Below are 12,140 nucleotides of genomic sequence, written 5' to 3' on the forward strand. Positions count from 1 at the left end.
AACTGATAAGTCAGCTGGGTCTTTAATAATAATAATAATAATAATAATAATAATAATAATAATAATAATACAGTAATCAAGAGCAGTTATAAGGGATTTGTGCTATATATGTGATGCAAAACAACCATATTTCAACACACCAAAATACAAATAAATAGTGATTAAGCAAAACCAAACTCTGAGAAAGGGAAAAGAAGGGTTGCTCTGAACAAAAACTCCACACATGCAAATTAGAGTTTAATTTTGTAAGAAGAGTACGAAAATAGAAAGAAACAAAAGACTAAGTTGTGAGTGCTTTCAGATTTGCAAAGTGCAGGGGGGGGAGTGTTGTGTGAGAGAAATTTGCATGAGAGTTGTGTGTTTTTAAAGACCCTCCATGGTTCATTGGATAACAGGAACACTGACAAATATGCAAATGTGGGCTGCCCTAAAGACAATGAAACAGACATGTAGTCAATGGTTACTGTCATCCAGTTCTTTGCATGACATGCAGACAAGCTTAGAGAACATTGATTGTTCTATAGACTCCTGCAACTGGAGAGAACGACCAGTCGGCTTACACCAAGACACATTTTTCACTCCTGACGTTTTGATAAAGGCTTATTGACCTAAATGAGACCCATGTTATTCAGGAAACATCAGAGGTGAAAGTTCACAAGCTGTTCTTCATGGTCATACACAAAAATGCCAGGTATCCGTTAGCAACTGGCAAATTCCCCCTCCCCTGCCCGTGGCTGGGTGACAGACAAAAGTGTATTTAATATCTCGCCTTGTATAAGCCCAATAAGTAATCGGGGGTGGGGGGCTGGCTGACTGATTTTTGTCACTACATTTAGACACAGCTGCCAGAGAAAGTTGCAGACAGGCAAAAGGCTATGCTATTTATATTCAAAATAAGTTGGGACACTCATTAGAAAGACAAACAAACAAGTCCTCATGAACTACTTCAATATACCCTATAGTATATATACCATTCCACAGGAAGCTGAAATTTCGGTGATTTAGATGTGAAGGTATTTTACAAAAGCAGCAAGGCTACATTTTGAGGATTCCGTTTCAGCTATTCCAGTTTTAAACTGGGACTAATAGCTTCAAATTTACTGGGGTTATCAGGAATGAGTTAGGCACTAAAAAATCTCACAGTGGAGAGTTGTGTTTTTATTGAACTATTCAAAACAAGCTAGAATTTCTGACAGAATGTTGATGTACATAAACCTCTGACTGAATAATAATAATAATAATAATAATAATAATAATAATAATAATAATACTCCACCCATCTGGGTGGGTTTCCCCAGCCACTATTTACAGAAGTCCACTCTGAGGTCTCATACAGTACATGGACCAGACTGAAGCTGCAATCCTGAACACACTGGATTAATCCTCATTGGGCATTGTTAACTTCCAAGTAAATATGCACAGGATTGCACGACATATACCTATGTTAAAACAAACTCAATCCAATATACTAAGGGCGTAAAGTGTGAGCAGAAGAGAAATGAGAAAATATGTGTGTTGGAGGGAATAGCTGACACAAGCAAAAAACGCAAACAAGAGTTATCAAAAAGGATATGGTAGAGCTGGAAAAGATTCAGAAAAGGGCAAGTAAAAGAGCAGGAGGAACTCCCCTTATGGGAAGGAGTTATAACTTTGGGGGCTTTTTAGTTTAAAAGAGGTGAATAAGAGAGAGCACCATAGACATGTATGAGATGATGCACAGTGTGGAGAAAGTGGATAGAAAGAGCAACTCATCCCACCCAATAATAATCAGGTACATCCAATGAAGCTGAATGCTGAAAGATGCCAGGCAGACAAAAGAAAGTACTTCTTCAGACAGCATACAGTTAAATTATGGAATTTGCTGGGAACCAGAAGTGGGGAGGGTTCGGTTGCGATCAGGTCCTGCTTGTAGGCTTCCCATAGGCATATGGTTGGCCAGTGGGAGAAGAAGTTGAATGATTAGATCAAGCCTTTGGTCTAATGAGGCAGGGCACTTCTCGTGTTCTTATGCCAAGATGGAGAATCAGATCCAGCCAGCAGGCTGGATTCTTATTTCCCATCTCTCAAGGCCCAATTTTTGGCAGGTGGGAGAAACAGACGCATGCAAAAGGGGGGGAAATGTTCCATGTGAATCTAAACTTCCTGCAAATGGGCTTCAAAGGGACTCCCTGTAACTGCTGATCAGCCCCTTTGAAGGCACGGTCTCAGTGTCAGTGAAGCTCCCTGTTACTGCCTATCAGGTGATCAGTGCTCACCTACTTGCGAAGGAATTCTCAGGAGCTCACTTTCAGCTCCCAATTATTCTTCTGTAGCCATGCCCATACTTGCCCCTCAACTGACATCACAGGTGTGAGACAGGTGAGCATGATTTGTGGACAACGTTCTCCCGGGCCAAACTAGGACATAATTAGACCTGCAGAACAGATATTCCTAATTGTGCCTTAATGCAAATGACACTGTTCCTGTACCAGCAGTGACATGTGCGCACTATAACTTAGAGGCGGGCAACTTTCTGCCTTGGGAGAATGCCAAGATCCACCACCTGTCTTGTTTTCTGTTGAGCTTAAAGTCTGGGAGCCTTCCGGCTAGAAAATGAAAAGCCATTTAAATATATGTGTATGCAAAAAATATACCTTTAGAAATGAAGGACAGGTGCTTCTGATCAAGTTCTCTGCCCAGGAATTTGCATCCAGTACTAGGACAGAGCTTACAGCCCCTTCACACAAAAAGCCACTCTTCGTTTGCCCCCAAACTGTCTATGTTTGAGCAGCTTAGTTTAGGCAAGGAGGGGAAAACTTATTTTCATTGTTCATTGCTACTGTTAAGCAAGTGGGAGTCAGTAACTCTTGCTGATCTGCTGCTGCAAGGGACCCAAAATTCTACCAGTAGATCCTAATCTGACTTCTGCCTAAATTATGGGAATAGTATATCACCTTGTTAAATATGACAGAAATTATAAATTAGCAGTCGCACCTACACTTCTGACAGCATGGTCAAAGCTATATGAACCAGAGCACATGCTACAAATCTCAGGGCTGAACCATACAACACCAGTCATTACATCATGGCAGGAATATTCCATGCCAGCATTTCCACTTCCAGAAGAATCTGTTGCTGGTGTGGAAACTCTGCCCTCCCATCTCTGTATGATATCCAAAACATGTGTCCAACTCTGTACATGTTATTGAAAAACTCTTTCCAGTAATTATTACATTCTTTATATCAGACGCTTTAAAGGTCATCACACACTAAGAATCTTTTCATGTGTTTGATAGCCAGTTGCAAAGCAGCAACCTTGGCCTAAACGTAAATGCTTCTGGTAGAAGAAACACTGATAATTAGGAGATCAGGGATATGTACCTGCAGAGCATCTACATTTATTAAAACTTTATCTCTGGCACACTTCAAAGAGGCAGACAGAAATTTACAGTTTCTAACCATCTTGATCCTCTTAGAATGAGGGACCCTTGTGTGTGCAAATTTTACTTCATGATGGGATTCTGCAGCTGACAATTGCTGTGCAGGAGGCAACATGTATGTGTACTTGCCAGTCTTTGTACAAAGTCTTGGCTGCCTTTCTCTAAAGAGAAATATAATTTGTGAAGTAAACACAGGTTTGTAAACATGTGAGGGGCAGTAGGGTTTTTTTTTCTCTATTTTTTTGAGATAACATTTTAGGGAAAAATACTGAAATAGAAATATTAGAGTAATTCTCATTTCTCTAGACGAATTCTTGGTGACTCAGCCCTCCATTTTTTGCGACCTTGGTAAATGCTGAGTTGGATCCTGACACTGTGCCTGAATCATCTCCTTATTCACTTTGTTAGCACTAAGGACTTTGCTAGACCCACATTTTAGGGACAAGAAGCTAAGTAGCAAGTGATTTATCCCACAACATTATGTAGGAACTCTACTGTGCAGAAACATTTGGAATCAAGCTGCTTTCCCTTAAATAAATTAATCATAGGTGATAAGGTCTAACCAGAATTGTCCTAACACAGAGTGTACATAATAAAGAGCTAGGAGTTAGGTGTGCTTCACTGAAAACTGCAACCATAAACACAAGCCAAATCCTAAATGAAAAGGATTATTGTCACTCTGCTGACTTCAGCAAGGGTTGGGCTAATGATTTTTCCTCTGCTTTGAGGAAAAGTTGTGCCTCCCAAGACAAGACCATGGTGCACCTGTGCCTGACAAATTTCACATGCAGTCATTTCTGGCAAATGACTACACAGGGATATTTTTAAACTTCTGGCTTGGCTAGACGACATTCATTTGGAATTTGCACGCAAACTATACTGAGTCCTCTGGTTTACTACAGTGATGGCCAGTTTAATTTAGAGCTTTTTTTTTTAAAGAAAACTTTTAGATGCTGAAGAAGACATCTAAAAAACACTAAAAATTTGAAATCATACACAATTTAACTGCACCCTTTTCAGAAGGTTGGCTTGGTATCACTTAAAAGAATAAACACTTAGTTCTGAGCTAGCAGAGCAGTTCACCATTTGATTATAGATACAAACTCTTGAAGTAAGGTTATTTACAGTTCAGCACTATGCATGTTTACCAGAGGTCCCACTGAAATCAATGGGGATTACTCCCTGGTACATCCACACAGCTCTAACATCCTGTCACCTCGTCCCACCCACTCTCCTTACTGGCCAGTAGTAGCAGCTTCAATGACAGGAAATTAGGACAGCAGGGGTCGTCGTCACCCCCCCATGGGTCAGCTGCTTCTCCAGGCAACAGGGTATACGGTTGTGGCCTTAAACATGTACATACAGTATAGCTTTATACACAAACTCAACTTCTCTCTTACACCAGAATGCTCAGATTTTGCAGGGCTAGCACTAACCATTTAAAAGCAGGGCTTGAGAACCTGTGGCCTAAGGGCCAAACAGGGTTCAACAGGGGTTCAAATTTACCCTAAACTACACCAACCTGCCCCACACTTCGTGTCACATGTAGAGGGCAGGTAGAGATGTAGCCAACAATACACAATTGTGAGTCTTAAAGAGTTCTCCTAAGAATGCTTTGTCAAGGGAAATCAAACATTGGCTCTACCACCTTTAAGCTGAGGGGCAGTGAAGCTGACGGATCCTTTGCACTGGTGGCTTCCCTGTGGCAAACTTGCATTTGCAGCTGAAGACTGCAGAAATCAGGCTTCCACCCTCTCACTATCAGCTGATAAGTGGAAAAGCGAAAGCCTCAGGTGCTCTAAAGCAGTGTCCCCCAACCTTGGGCCTCCAGCTGTTTTTGGACTACAATTCCCATCATCCTTGACCACTGGTCTTGCTAGCGAGGGATGATGGGAGTTGTAGTCCAAAAACAGCTGGAGGCCCAAGGTTGGGGAACACTGCTCTAAAGCACCCTGCAGGGCTCTTTGGACGTCAAAGAACCCAGTCTGATGTCATTGTGACATCATGCGATTGACAAGTGGACAGCCCCACTGACCTGTCAAATTTGGTCCTGAAGGCCTGTTCTGATAAGGATCTGGCCTGCAGAGCCAAGAACATCCCCCACCCCTGTTTTAAAGCCTATCTGTTTTCTGAACCATCAGCTTCTAGAAATCCACAGTCCGTTTGGCAAGTGACTATGCATTTGTGGTCTGAATTGTTTGCTATAACTGGCAATTATGTGACTCTTTGGGGAATGGGATTCAAGAGACCACGCCAGACATTACAGTTAAGATCCAGCCCAATGGGCACAAGCAACGAGTGGTTTCCTAGTGGGAAGGGGGCTTTGGGGGATCATGAGAGCTGTTGTTGCAAAAGGGGAGCAGAGAAGCCCCCATGTATAAGCAGAGCAATGCATGTTGCACTTTGAATCCCAGCCATCAGTGGCACAAGTAGGAAACAGCTAATTTTACATGTGAAAAGATGAGGTACTGATCAATATCAAGGTTTTTTTTACACAAGGTTCTTTTTAGTAGATGAAGAAACTAAACCGGGCATCCAAGCTCTTTACTGTGCCTTCCTTTCAAAGTCTTTATGTAATGAACTGTTAATGTAATCCAACATAATGAACTGTTGAGTACACTTTTAAAAAGGACCAACTTTTATTTCAAGTCTTAGCAGTTTGCAACCAAATGAGAAAGCAAAGTTAAAGTAAGTGATTCTGTTTCTAAAAACCTATTAAAAAGGCATGAAGCCATTTTGGTCCTGAAATTAAAAATAAATCTACCACATAACTGTTATTCATTCACATCTGTACAATCCCTAAGCTGTTGTTGATGTCACACTCCACTGTGATAAGAGTTCAAGCTCCATATTTCTGTTTGACATTTCCATAAACACAACCTGCTTTTGCCTCAACATATTTGGGTTTTCTCCCAAGGCCGCTCCAGGGAATACACATCATGCTCCTCCACACAGCTGCAATAACAGTTATACACTCAAGCTGTAGTCTGTGGGCACTTAATACACCTCACAAAAAAATACATGCACCAGTGGTAATTTTTAAAAAACCTCCCAACTTATAAGCATGCAAAACTCGTTCAGTAAGCATTATAATGTTGCCTCTAAAAGTTAGCCAAAGCGTACAAAAATATTTCCATTCAAAATCTAGAAGCTGGATGTAATGTAAATTACCCTGAAGCAAGAGATAGCTGGCAAGTAAGATTCAGATATTCAAAAGAAATAATTCCCATCTTTAGCTAAGTTATGACTGGAGCGTCAATCCATGGTGCAAATTATTCCTTTGTTTGTTCAGAACTTTGGGGTTACAGACATCCCCAAAGAAAGGCATTGCTTACTGTTAATTGTTGTTCTTTAAGTGTGATCCACTTACAGCTATAGCTACATACTACTCAATGAGCAAAATAATTATGCTCTCCTTTATTTATGAGCCTGCTGAAAGGAGTGCTCACATTCTGAATCTTGACTATTTGTGTGCCCCCCGCTGCTACATTTTTCTCCAAATTAGGAACAGTTATAAGCTTGTGAACCTTCCTTTATGTTCCATGCTACACTTGTGCACAGAACCATCTCAAAGAACCTGTCTGACAAGTTGATACAGTGCAGTCCTTTATAGGATTTCAACCTAAATGTCCTTTTATTTGCAGGGGTTTAAGCTGTACCTTACCAGGTTCTCCAAAGTACCCTTTTACATATTAAGATCAGGAGAGGCGAAGTTCCACCATCCACAGAAATTTAGGAGAGGGAATTCTCTTTGGCAGACCCAAAGTTTGGGAATTCTCCCCCTAAGAGGTGGGTCTGACACCTTCACTATACAGTTTTCGGCAACTGCTGAAGATAAATGTTTTTACCATGGCATTGCCATCTGAAATGTGTTTTTTCAGGACCTACCCTATTCCTGTGATTGTAATTTAATTGTTTTTAATACTGGATTATAAATTGTTGTAGCCTGCCCTGGGACCTGCTGGTGTTTGAGACTCTGTCTTACCATGTGATGCCCAAAATCTTCCTGATGCAGTGCATATGGAAGGCATTGAGATTTAAATTTAAATTTGAAGAAGTTGAAGACAATGAAGATTCTGTGTTGAGATTTCTGCACTGTAAGAGGTTGGACTAGATGACCCTCGGGGTCTCTTCCAACTCTACAATTCTACATTTTGTTTTTTTTGTTTTGTTTTTTTTAGCGGTTGATCAAAATGTTAAAAAGATTGTGAGCAAGCTTTTGAGTTCTCCAAAACATTTAACCAGGCTGGATGTTACACACCAAGGGGACAAGGGAAGAGGCAAAACAGTACCAACACCCACCCCGCATTGACTTGATGCTGCAGCCATCTCCATGAAATTCTAGAGATCTTCTCAGGGAATACCAAGAGTATAATTAGAATACAACGTGTGCTTAAAGGTGCATTATAATTTTTTGAATCACTCTACTGGGTAACCAAAAGCAGCAGCATTTAAATGGCTGCAAACTGTAAAAGTGAATTACACGCTCCCTGAGAGACTTATACAATTTTACCTAGGCTATAATCTTCAGCACTTAATTGATACTATGATCATTGCCCCCTCTGGGCCTTGACTCCACACAATTAAGAACCCCATTGATTAAAAATTCACAGAGGCTCCCCCCCCCATGATGTGGGACTCTGATTGCCCAAGGTCATGAGGGTGGGAGGAAGTCCCACAGTTGCAGCCCTGCTCTCTGTCTCCATGTGATTCTTAATTGCATGACTGAAAGCTCAAATAAGTCTCCTGTCTTTAGACTGAAGATGTAAGATTGGATTCAACTTATTACCTGAAACAGAAGGTCAAATTCTTTATCCTGAAGCATGCATTTTCAAATGTACTATTCAGAATGACTGGATTTCCTCCAAATTTTCATCTAATACCAAAGTATTAGGCGATAAATTCTAATTTCATTAAAACATAGTTACTTGTTCATTTTCCTAAATTATACTCTTTTAAAAGTACATTTAAAAGACAAAACACCAGTCAATTTTCAGAGATGAAGATCACCTGATTTTCTTGCATAAAAATTTCCCTACAGTGCAGCACAGGCGACTGTCTCTATCACTATCCCAGTTCCCTCTTTTCAAACCACGGCTATCTCTAGGTCTCTTCCTCTGTGTTGTTGAAAGAGTGATGAGGTGAAGTGCTTCACCTGACTGGGCAGTGGCAAAAGGTGGGAAGGTGGAGAAGCTATTGAGAAACTTTTCAGCTATTTAAATGAGCTTGTGGGCAGGGAATGAGGCTACGGAGAGACAGATGTGTAGGATGCCACAACACAGATGAGATGAGAGGAGAGAATTTAGCCAGACTCTTATAGTTTGATGTACTGAGAAACACTGAAGACAGCAAAAAGTGGATGTTAAGGAAACTCCATTTCAGTGCCAATCTGGGCTTGAGTCAAGGGTAGGATTATATGAGAAGACTGCATGTATCAGGGCTGGGCCATGGGCAACAGTCTGAGGTGAACCAGGAGCCATGGAACCAGTCTGGACCAAAGAGTAAGTCATGACCACAGGGCAAACCTGGAGACAGGGTCAAGGAGCAAGCCAGGAATCAGTAGAAAAAAGTAAGTAAGAAACAGGACAAACCAGGAGGCAGGACTGAGGGGCAAGCCCGAAGTCAAGATCAAAAGGTAACCAAGGACACAGGAAAAGACCAGATCTCAGGAAGAAGCTGCTGCATGAACAAAGGTCAACTTAATTAAAACAGGACTTCTTCCTGTCCAGGGGGATCCAACGACCACCCTGGATAGGCAAAGCCAGTCCAGAGTCTGAAGGTATGTCACTGAGAAGCAGCCACCTGCAGTTGAAAGGGTCAACACACAGGGCACATGCACAGAGATCCAGCAGTTCCTGACGGCATGTGAGGGACTTGGGACGTGATGGGGTGGGGAAAAATATTTATCTAAGTACCATTAAGTGCAATTTGCTTCCAGAGTTGCCAGGATCAGGCTGCTTTCCTAGTGTCTAACCTCTGCAGGGGATTTCCAATTCGCCAGCTAGGCTGGATCTGAGTGTGCATTGGCAGAAGGCTGGAGTGGCAGTGTGGAAAACACACAGAGGTGGCAAGGAGATAAAGGAAATCGCTGGAAAAAATGAGAACTAAGATGGAGATTCCAATAGATTCAAGAATTCTACCCACAATGGCTGCTTTATCGATAATCAGACTGGTTGACTATCAAAATGTCTGACCATGATTGATATTCAGGCATGCTCCTTTCCCATCAATGTGGTATCAGAAGTGTCCTACCATACCTCAGGGATCCTAAGGCAACTGAAGAGGGATACAGTTAAAAATAAATTAAAGATACCCTGCTGTATCTTGGTTAATAAGGATGAGAGGGAGAGAGAAAATTCTAATGAAACATTTTTTAAGTTTTCATTTTCTTTCCACATCCACTAAAACAAAGACAATATACTTTTACTGGATCAACTCAGTAAGAAGGGCTGAGTTTTCCTGTGTGTGCATAAATGCAGAAAAGCATTTATGATGCTTTGCCAAATGAAAGGCCTGAGTGTAAATATAACTAATAAAACAAATAAACTGTGCAAAGGTACAGCCTGGCTTGGAAGATAACAAGTAATCCAAAATTACTTTATGCCGATGCCAAAAATGGTAAACAAATGTTGTGCTCATTTCTGAATTACAATTTCACATACCACATCACGATGTGCTTTTAACCTCTGGCCTAGCAGGGGTCACAATGTGACATCATCACATTCCATTATCATGACACCACTTTGTCTCAAAAGGTCAAATTCCTACTGCTGGCAACATTGCATCCCTATATGCAACATGGCCCCTAGAAAGTTACAGCTTTCGGTAAACACACTGCATTTCTCAGTACAGTTATTTCTACTAATTAATAACAAGCTAGTTCCAAAGAGCATGTTGCCAAATTTGTTCTAAACTGGATACATTCAGAACAAAATAAAAATAGGGGTTTTTTTAAATAATATAAAAATATTTCAAGAATCAGAAAACAATAAGAGCTGCATATAAGAAAGAGTTGTTCCATATATGACTTTGCTTTACTAGTCCAAAGTTAAATAGTTAGCCAACAAAATGCATCTTATTTTTTCCATAATGAATACATTGTAGATTTATTTTGGACAGAGGAAACACACTCCAAGTAGCTAAACTTGGGATATTTGTATATTCAAGCCAGTTATACATCACTGCACTGATGTTTTCCACAGAAATATTTGGCCATGGTGGTTTTGGCAGCAATCTTAGTCTAATTTTAGAACCAGTAAATATATCTCAGGTTCCTTTCACATTCAGCTTGCACTCTGCCTATTTTTACTCATTCATGCAACGAAAGCAAGTTCCTTCAAAACTTCAGCTCATTCCCTTAGAATGATAAATAGTACAAACCTGACACAGTTATATTGATGGGAGTGGTTTTGTTTTCTTGTTTGCTGATAAGGCAGGGCTAACCAAAAATTTTGGATCAATGGGCACATTTTTAATTTGGAGAAAGTGCAGGGCCACCAGTCACAACATGGTGGTAAAACAAAATTATGCTTACCATGGGAAGTCAGCTATATCCTGGTGGTTCTGATTACAGAGCTTGCATACACACACAGTGAGAAATAGAGAAGAGATATTGTTGCTGTCTAATCATAACAGGGAGTATTCTTCAGTACTAGAAAAAAATATTCAAGGCAGCCACACCACTCTCATTTCACATAAATCACTTAGAAGATACCTGCACATTTTGCCTCATAACTTTCCTTCCAGGAAGGCTATAGATTTCCTTAAAAAAGAAGTTCAGCCTAGCACATCACTGGATCCCAGGGCACCAGACTGGCAACCCCTGCTACAAGTGAAATGGACTCTTAAATGTTGTCAATTTGCTTTTAGGTGTTTTATGAATTGCCAAAGGATGGAAATGTGATTCCTGTTGTATATTTCATTATGTCTGTGGGTTGTAAACTGCCCTGAGAGCAGTAATGTGGAAAGGCAATTAACAAGCTAGAAATGACATGATATTATTACTCTTCAGCAAATTCTCGTATCTGGACATCTTAGCTCATTAGAGACTCACAAGTGTAGAGAGGAAAATAAGGAAAAGAGGGGAAAATATATGCTGTTGTATGTTCTTCCAGGTTATGTCATTTTATTATTCCATAGCCTCGAGTTACAGTCTATAAAAAGGCACAGCATATAGTTTACATTCATATAAACACAGACATTGGAGCCAGCAAGACGAAAAAGAGACTTTCCCCTTTCCTTCCCTTCCCTTCCCTTCCCTTCCATACCCATTTGAGAGAATCAAATTGTCCATCACATCATCTGCTACACCAATCAACAGTTGTATTATTAATTGTATTAATATATTAAGTTTCTATACTGTGGACCACCCTGTAGTTTGTGGAGACAGCGCACAACTTCTATAAACACACACACAAACAAACATAATTGTGTACCAGCCTAAGTATTGTGACACAAACTTTATAACTTCACATTCAGTGGTTTGTTTTTGTTTTAAAGGGGGAAAGGAAAATGGCCAGCTATTGTTTTAAAAACTCTGTATAAAGCAAGTTTCCTTTCTTCAAGAGAATGTATTATCTCCTCAAAATACTGTTTTTAACACTCAGATTATAACTACAGCCAAGATCATCTGAGGGAGACATTAGTTAAAGTCTCAACCTGAAGCAACAATCTGCCTAAACAAAGATTGGTTTTGACTTGCAGAACAGTTGAGCTAGTCTG

The 12,140-nt window shown here is 40.4% G+C and overlaps 1 protein-coding gene across 3 annotated transcripts in view; it reads right to left on the minus strand.

Annotated features, from left to right (window-relative positions):
* KCNQ1 (potassium voltage-gated channel subfamily Q member 1) overlaps nucleotides 1-12,140 on the minus strand; it is a 279,006-nt gene that overhangs the window by 205,952 nt on the left and 60,914 nt on the right. The window lies entirely within an intron of this gene.

This window comes from Podarcis raffonei, chromosome 1, assembly GCF_027172205.1.
Source record: "Podarcis raffonei isolate rPodRaf1 chromosome 1, rPodRaf1.pri, whole genome shotgun sequence".
Taxonomy (NCBI): Eukaryota; Metazoa; Chordata; class Lepidosauria; order Squamata; family Lacertidae; genus Podarcis; species Podarcis raffonei.